The sequence below is a fragment of the Chenopodium album genome, chromosome 18 (genome assembly GCF_948465745.1).
Source record: "Chenopodium album chromosome 18, dcCheAlbu1.1, whole genome shotgun sequence".
Lineage (NCBI taxonomy): Eukaryota > Viridiplantae > Streptophyta > Magnoliopsida > Caryophyllales > Amaranthaceae > Chenopodium > Chenopodium album.
The window spans coordinates 25,523,973-25,533,567 of NC_137851.1; positions in this window are offsets into that span (position 1 = coordinate 25,523,973).

Below are 9,595 nucleotides of genomic sequence, written 5' to 3' on the forward strand. Positions count from 1 at the left end.
GACCTATTGAGAGTAGTGATGGGCTACGCCAAAGCGAGGCATCACTATTACTCCATAGGATTCATAAGGCATACCGGGTATGCAAGTTGGTTTTGGTTGTACTCAATGATATGAGTGATGGAGTCCTAACATGTCGTGGCAAAGTGGATAAGTTGTTGAGAGAGCATTAGATGCGACGATTTATCCAACCAAGAGTGGCTTGGAGCCATTAGTAAAGCGTTGCTTACCTTAGAAGATTGAGTGTTAAGGCAAGCCAAAGCATGCTTAACCACTCTTTGTTTCTTTGGATCTTGGAATCGACTTATTCTCATCAAAATGGGGACAATTTTAATGTGTGAATAAGACGTTTAAATAGGTTTGATTAAAATGCATGATTTCAATCTTATTTAAGTATTATGAATGGTTTTTCATTTCAAATTCTTTCAATTATAGAATCAAACAACCAATTCTCGTTGCGCTCAATTCTCGACAAGGAGAAGTTGAGTGGGCTAAATTTTATTGATTGGCAAAGGAACTTGCGTATAGTTCTCATGCAAGAACAAAACGAATATGTCCTTGATGAGGAAATTTCCGAGACTCCCAATGAGGAGGTGACTCAAGTTGCCCTAAACCAATGGGAAAGTGCCAATCGGGATGTCAAATGCATCATGTTGGCCATAACGTCTCCCGAGCTTCAAAAGACTTTCTTTGAAAAGGAGACAACTTTTGATATCATTTCTGAGCTACAGAACATGTTCCAAGAGCAGGCCCAAACTGAAAGGTTTGAAACCCACAGGTAGATCCTTGAGAGAAACCTTAAGAAAGGACATCCATTCAGCCCACATGTACTCAAAATAATAGGATTGTTTGAGAACATGGAAAGGCTTGATGCGAGGTATTCAATCGAGATGGCAATTGTCATCATTCTCCACTATCTGCCCAAAGGTTATGATCAGTTCAAGATGAACTATAACATGCACAACATGGAGAAAAGCCGTTCGAATTCTAAGGCAAGAAGAAGAAAGGCTTTAAGGGGAAGGGTAAGTAAAAGACCTTTCTGCCTAAGTCTAAAGCTATTAAGGACAACAAGGAGAAAAAGGTAGCGTCTTCTAAATCTGATTCCAAATGCTTCTACTGTAAGAAGAAAGGACATTGGAAGAGAGGGATTGCCTCAAGTTCAAGGAATATAAGAAGAACACAACCGTTGCTTCTGAATCAGGTATATTCATTATAGACTTAAACTTCACTAGCTAACCATTATGGGTATTAGATACCGGATGTGGCTCACACCTTTGTTCCAATTCTCAGGGTCTAAGGAACATTAGAAGCTAGCAAAGGGAGAGGTTGAACTCCGGGTCGGCAATGGAGCTAGAATTGCAGCCGTATCCGTAGGAACTCTCAGTTTGTCTTTGCCCCTCTGGGCTTGTTTTGGAACTTGAAAATTGTTTTTATGTTCCCAACATTACCAAAAACATCATTTCAATTTCGGCGTTGGACGCCAAAGGTTTTGAATTTCGAGTAAAAGACAATGAATGTCGTTTTACCTCGATAATGTTTTATATGGTATTGCACATTCTGAAAATGGTCTTTATGTGCTTTCTTTAGACAAACAAGTTTATAATGTGAATGATACTACTAAAAGAGCTAAGACCATGGAGTCAAATCAGACTTACTTATGGCATTGTCGTCTTGGCCACATTAACATCAAACGCATCAAGAAACTTCTACAGGAAGGTGTTCTTGACTCTTTCGATTTAGAATCGTTTGAGAATTGCGAAGGATGCTTATTAGGAAAGATGATTAAACAGCCATTCTCCAAGCTGGGATAAAGGGTAGGAGACGTATTAGGTCTAATACACACCTATGTGTGTGGACCAATGAGCTCCGCCACAAGAAACGAATATTGATATTTTATCACCTTCACAAATGATTATAGTAGATATGGCTATGTCTACCTCACGTCGCATAAATCTGAATCATTTGAAAAATTCCAAGAATTTCAGAGTGAAGTTGAAAATCAGCTTGGTAAGAAAATCAAAGCCCTTCGATCGGATCGAGGTGGTGAATACTTGAGCCAAGAATTCGATGACCATCTGTAAGAAAAGGGTATACTTTCAAAATTGACACCTCTAGGAACTCCACAATGGAACGGAGTATCTGAAAGGAGAAATCGAACCTTGTTAGACATGGTACTATTAACAATGGCTCTTAGTGATCTTCCTATCTCTTTCTGGGGACACGCACTTCTAAATGCGGCAATAACATTGAACCGTGCTCCATCGAAAGCTGTAGAAAAGACTCCATACGAGTTATGGACGAAGAAACCTCCTAGGTTATCTTTTCTAAAGATATGGGGATGCGAAGCATATGTCAAAAAATTGATTTCTGAAAAACTTTATCCAAAATCTGACAGGGTTTACTTTGTGGGATACCCATAAGAAACCAATGGGTATTACTTCTAAAACAAATCGGAGAACAAAGTGTTTGTTGCTCGCGATGGTGTCTTTTTGGAGAAAGAGCACATTTCCAAAATGACAAGTGGGAGGAAAATTGAACTCGACGAAGTTTGTGAGGATGAGAAACAAAATCAGAATGACAGTCAAAGTGCTCAAACGACATCTATTAACGCAGGTCAAAATGATCAAAATGTGCAAAGTTAAACCGACAATGCAAATGCTCAGTCCATTACCCTACGTAGGTCTTAGAGACCGAGATCTCAACCTGATAGATATCTTGGTTTAGTATTAACCGATAATCAGGACATCCTGATTATGGATGGAGATGAACCGGCAACCTACAAGCAAGCGATGGCAAGCACCGACTTTGCTAAATGGAAAGAGGCCATGAGATCTGAAATGGATTCCATGTTTGAAAATCAAGTCTGGGACTTGGTTGACTTACCCGAAGGTTACACACCTGTCGGATGTAAGTGGATTTTCAAGTTGAAAGGCGACAAAGATGGAAATGTATTCATTTACAAAGCTAGATTGGTAGCAAAAGGTTACAGACAAGTTCATGGTATTGATTACGATGAAACCTTTTCTCCAGTCGCAATGCTTAAATCCGTTCGGATCCTCCTAGCGATTGGTGCATATTACAATTATGAAATATAGCAGATGGACGTCAAAACCACCTTCCTCAATGGTATTTCGGAAGAAACTGTGTATATGACACAACCTGAAGGTTTTGTCGACCAAAACAATGCTAGGAAAGTTTGTAATCTTAAGAATTCCATTTATGGGCTAAAGCAAGCAAGCAGGAGTTGGAATCTGCAATTCGATGAAGCCATCAGTAAATTTGGTTTCATCAAGAATCCAGATGAATCTTGTGTTTACAAGAAGGTCAGTGGGAGTGACATTGCCTTCCTAGTCTTATATGTCGATAACATATTGCTCATTGGAAACAACATTCCATTGTTAGAGTCTGTAGAGGCCTGGCTTGGAAAGTATTTCTCAATGAAAGACTTGGGAGAGGCTCAGTACATACTAGGCATCAAGATCTATAGGGATAGATCGAAAGGATGATTAGATTGAGCCAAAGTACTTATATCTTATATTGATATGGTACTGGCTCGATTTGGCATTGAGGAGGCCAAGAGAGGTCACTTGCCTATGTCACATGGCATAACCCTAAGCGAGAAGCAGTGTCCTCAGTCACCTGATGAGCGGGTAAGGATGAATCAGATTCCATATGCTTCGCTTATTGGATCGATCATGTATGCCATGATATGTGCTTGGCCAGATGTATCGTATGCCTTGAGTACTATGAGCTGTTACCAATCAGACCCAGGAGAGGCCCGTTGGACTGCATCTAAGAATATCCTAAAGTATCTGAAAAGGAACAAGGATAAATTCCTAGCGTATGGTGGTTCAGAGGGATTAGTTGTTGAAGGTTATACCGACGCGAGCTTCCAGACAGACAGAGACAATTTCAAATCGCAATCTTGATATGTGTTCTGTCTAAATGAAGGAGCTTTTAGTTGGAACAGTGCCAAGCAGAGCACAATTGCAGATTTTACAACTGAAGCCGAATACTTAGCAGCTGCTGAAGCGGCTAAGGAGGCTGTTTTGATTCGTATGTTCGTTGGTGAACTTGATGTTGTATCCTCAATCAAGGGTCCAATAGCCCTCTATTATGACAACAATGGAGCTATTGCTCAGGCAAGAGAGCCAAGGGAACTTCCGAAGGTCAAACATGTCAAGTGGCGGTTTCACATGATTCGTGAATGGAAATCAGAAGGTGAAATCAGAATTTGCAAAGTTAGAACGATGACAATGTAGCCGATCCACTTACAAAACCTTTGCCTCAAGTGAAGCACAACAAGCACGTTGAGGGAATGGAAATTAGGTATGTGGGAGACTGGCTTTTATTTCCCTGTTTATTGTTTTAGTTAATTTTTGAACATTTAATGTAAGACACTAAGAAAAACCATTCAAGTTTTGGAGTAATATAAACCTCATGCAACATTTTATCACTCCGTTTGCTACTTAATTGTGGTTTAGGATTAAATAATGAGTCCATTCGATTTTAAGAATATTCAAAGTAGGGTATCAAGACCAGTTTTTTTAAGGAAACACCTATTAAGAGAACATTGAATATTATAATCGAGAATTATCCCTAATCAAGGTCATTTAAACGATAGACGATTAATGACCATTTGAGATTAGTGTGTAGTTTGATTTATAACACCGTTTCTTGTGCTACAAGGACATGATCGTCATAAATCATTTGCATAGGTATTGGTTTAGAACCATACTGGATCAACCTATGAGAATACTTTAAGAGATTAAAAATCGTCATAAGTATACTTCTCATTATGGCTATCGGAACCTATTTCCTCGACCATGAGTATTTTGAGTTCTCTTGTTTATGTACTAGTACGCTTTGATGTTGTAAAACATCTACCGTAATAGGGGATTATAACGGCAACACTCGGGCGGCTAGGTCCTCTTAGTAAGAGAAACAGCATTACAAGACTGGGAATGTCCCCCTACTCAAAAAATAGGGAAGATGTCTTTGTTGTTTACAAGGCCTCTCGAAGAGCGAGACTGTAATATGCATGGCCGTGCTCGAATGGATTTTAGAAATCATTTGTTTATTGACAGTCGAACTCAGGATCGAGAAACACTTTTGGACATAATAAGGATGACGAATAAATCTTACCTTATAGTTCATAAAGAGACATTAAGTGACATAGGAAAAAGGCTATACACTAAATGCGCACTTGTTCGAAAGGACAAGTGGGAGATTGAAAGGAATGGTGCCCTTCGAACAAGTGTATTATTCTGATAGAGGGTTCAGAATTATTAGAAAGCTAATTATTCAGTGAGGTCAAGTGATCGGAATGCTTGGGTGGAGGTCGCTTCCGATTAGTAATATTAATGTATAATTAATATTACAGTCTAATCTTGACTGAACCCTTCGGGTCACACCCAAGCAACTAATGATCCGAAGCGACGAATTAATTCGGATGAAATTAATGAGTCGCTCGAGTAATTGATATTTAGACGTCGAAAAGTCGAGCTTGGAGCGTCGGAAGTCGAGTCGTAAATTATAAAAAAACTAGACGAGAAAATAACTACTAAATTAACATAATGACCAAAATACCCCTAGCATCGGAAAGCAAAGTGCTAGGGGAATGGATGAGCTAGCAGCCCGTACCAAGTGCAGGGCTTGCTAGCAAGATGCGGCTAGCAGCCCGCACTTGATGCGCGGCTGCAGCAGCCCGCACGCAAGTGTTGGGCCTACTGGTCGAGGGTCGCAGCAGCCACGGCAGCCCACTTAGGGTGCCTTAATGCCAAAGTGGGGTAGCCACGTGGCGCAAGCTAAATGGGGGTTGGGTTTGTGTGTTGGCCGGTTCTGGGAGAGGGAGTGGGAGCAAGTTTGGTCCCCCCCCTCACCGAATGTTCCTCACTTAATCTCTCATGTGAGCTTGACACTTGTTGATTTATTAGTAGCTTGATTATTAATTTTATTTTAGATTTAAATTAAAATGAAAAAATCAAATCTCCCACATTGATGGGTGAGAATTTCTCACTCATGCATTTCCCTATAAATACCCAACTTGGGGTATTAGGAAAAGGACTTGAGTAAGTGTTGAAAAGGCATCATAGTGTGAAAGCCTTAGAACACAATTAATTACTCGGGTTTAGGTCGTGCCTTGCTAACTCCAAGGCAATAGACCAATTTCGGTGCTCGCGTTGCGGGTGGACTTCGTTGGAGGTCATCGTGTGAGAGGGCGATGAGCTTTTGATGTAAGAGCTCAATCTAGTGAGCAAACCACGCCACAAAAGTATTAGTCTCTTACTTTGTCTTGTGTTTATGTTAATTATGCTTTATGGTTATAATTATTGTGAGTTTGGTTTTGGGTCGGGTTTCTTTCCGCGGTGGGTCGGACTCACCGAAACCCAACAGTAGAATCTATGTGCCACTCATGCAAAATATGTAGAAAGCTTGAAAAGAATAAAAACTCGCATGGTTATAGGAATAACTCACTATTAGTTTCAAATTCACCAAAGGGAGCAACTTCAACTTTCCACAAACAATTAGAATCCGGCTTCAAGGTCCCAAAAGTTCGAAAGACACTACCTTAGCATACTCTATCCTATAGTCAACCAAAGATACTCTCAAACCGTGACACCGATACCATATAGGAAACCATTCATTCAAAAGCAAAAGTTCGAATGATATTATGTCCAAAACATAAGCATAACATGAAAAGAAAACGAAAAGAAAGCCTCAAAATCACAATTTTGTATTTTTGTAATTTTTTTTTTTGAAAAGAAATGAAAAGAAAAAGGAAAGTAGAAAAGCGAAGAAAAAGAAAAGAAAGGAAAAGATAAAGAAAAGTGCAAAGATGCATGCATGTCATATCAATCCCAATCGTCCTACAAGCGGTCATTCGAAAACATCGCCAATGACCCCAAACACCATTGGTGTTACAAAGCAAACATTCTCGAAACATTCAACTCTTCCTAAACTAATCCTATTCTATGCAAACAATGAACAAAAAGAAAGAAAAGAGGGAAATCAGAAAGATCTCACCGGGATATCCAAGCTAAGCTAAGAAAAAGCGAGGTAACGAAAATACCACCTCCATGAAGCTCCAATCAAGCATTAGCATGAATTGTCAAAACCAAGTGAGAATGAAAAGGAGAAAATAGAACTATATACAAAGAAAACAGTTAGTAACTTCAAAACAAAACAATAAGAAAGCAAAATCAAAAATAGAAAGACAAAGTAATAAAATAAAACTAATCTATGAAATCAAAATCAAAACAAACCAATCAAAATCAACTAAACACTCAAAATAGCAAAATCTACTATACACTAATGCTACAATCATTTTGATCAAAGGGATTTGGATTCAAGGGTTGTGGATTTAGGGATTTGGATTCAAGGGAGCAAAATCACAACTCATCATAAAAGAGCAATCATCATCAAAATCAATATCAAAAGATTCTGAACAAGAAAAACATGATATACTCATCGAAAATAACAACTCTTAACAACATCAAGTATAGATCAAGACAAGCAATCATAAATCATCAAGGCATGAAAAATTAAGGCCGTCCAACAACAACAAAATTGGCCACCGAGACCCCTCCATAAGACTAGTGTCCCCTCTAGCTAAACAAAAATACATCTTAACATCCCATCTATACAAAACAAAAGATCACATAATAAAAGGGATGGAGGTAAAAGCACAAAGACGGGGATCTAGTTACCACTAGGCCCGGTACCATCATCATTGTCCTCCCTCTCATATGAGAAGTCGGATAGGGGACCATAAGGATCCCATCCCCCGGTGTAACCGGGTGGCCAACCATAGTGACCCCTAAAGTTATCTTGTTGCCAAGGGGCCAAGGGAGTATATTGATCAGGCAACTCCACTGGCAACAGATGGGTGAGATTGACATAGGGGTAGTTAGGATCACCCCTATAGTCGCTCCCACCAAGCACATGGACATCATAGTTACTGTGGTCATCCGGAAATTAGCGATTCTCGGTGTTGGACCTTTCAGTTCCTTGGTAATATGGGTAGGTAGCCCTCCCATCATCTCCCTAAGAAGGTACGAGACCGAGTTGAAGAGGGAAATACGGGTAGTTAACCGGGGGAGTGATCTCCCCACGGTTAACACTCGCATCATAGAGTTGTTGTTGTTGGAGAAACATACCTTGTTACATTTTGGAAATGCCTCTCATTTGGTTGTAGATTGCCTTAAAGTCTTGATTATACATCCCCTCCATTCGAACTTGTATGTCCGCCATTTGCGCACTCAAAGCCTCCATGTCGGGGTTGGAGAATTGATATTGTTGATGTTGAGGTTGAGGCACTTCTTGCTCTTGTTGTTGTTGTTGTTGACGTTGTTGTTGATTTTCTTGCTCTTCATTGAGGACATCTTCCATGTCTTCATCTTCACCGGGAATACGGTTGCTTACGGGAACCAACCACACATTTGGGACATGCCGATGGATCGTAGGGAGGTTAAAGAGAGATTCAGAAGGTAACATCGATGAGCATTCCTCAATAGCCAATCAAAAACCTCGTCGTCATTTCTCTTTGCTATGAATTGGACTTGTTTGACTTGAGAAATGTCGAGGTTGAGAGTGTCGGTGTCCCCCACCGGGGTAAAAGAAGGAAGATATCTAGCATAACCAAGCTTGGTATCCAATCTAGTCACCATGCTACCATAAGGAATGTCCCCCGACTTCTTACCCCACATGTCCATGCAATTTCTCAAAAAGATGTTCCCAAAGTTCAACCTTCCACGCAACTCTTCTCTAGTTGCAATCCAAAGAACACGCAACTCGGCCTGCGACATCTTTCCCAAGTCTTTCTTTGGGAATACTGAGTAACCCAATAATCGATTAAGCACTCGAAAGCACGGTTGGAAAATGTCGCTAGCAAGAGAATAGCTAGCGGTGACCTTATCCAACTCCGAGATATCATGCCACCATGCATTCTGGGCATACCCATCTAAATAAACATGCTCGGGAAAAAGGATATCCGCCCCCGGATTGAAATCAAGGGCGCATTGAATTCGGCCAAACACATAGAAGTCTCTACATTGAAGAGTTCGATGGAAATTTAGTAGTCCTTGTCACCAACCAGAGTGGTAGTCAATGAAGCTAAGAACTCGCTAGTCGGCTCAAGGTGGGTTCGGTAGCATTTGTTGACAAAGGTACCCAACCGAACATTGTCAAGCAAGACCCACAAGTCCTCATCAATTCCCAACTTAATCATACTCTCTCGATGATAGTGACGTGAGGGCTTTATGGTTCTTTTCTTAAATTCGGTCCAAAGTGGTTTGTGGCTTGGGTTGGCGAATCGTGTTTAGGGTAATGGTAGAGAGTCTTCATTTTATTGTGTTTGGAATGAAGGTGTGTTTGAGGATAAAGGTTCTTCAATTGTTATGTTTGTTTTTCTCTTTTTGGAAGTGAGTGCTTTCATGATTTTAGACATGTTTGCTTCATAAATTTCATAACCAAAACTCAATCATAAATCCACAATCCACCACAATCACAATACAAGCACAACACTACCACACTACTTGGTTCAACCAACCAACACTTCAATCACTACTTACTACCAAAAATACCAAATTTTAACCTT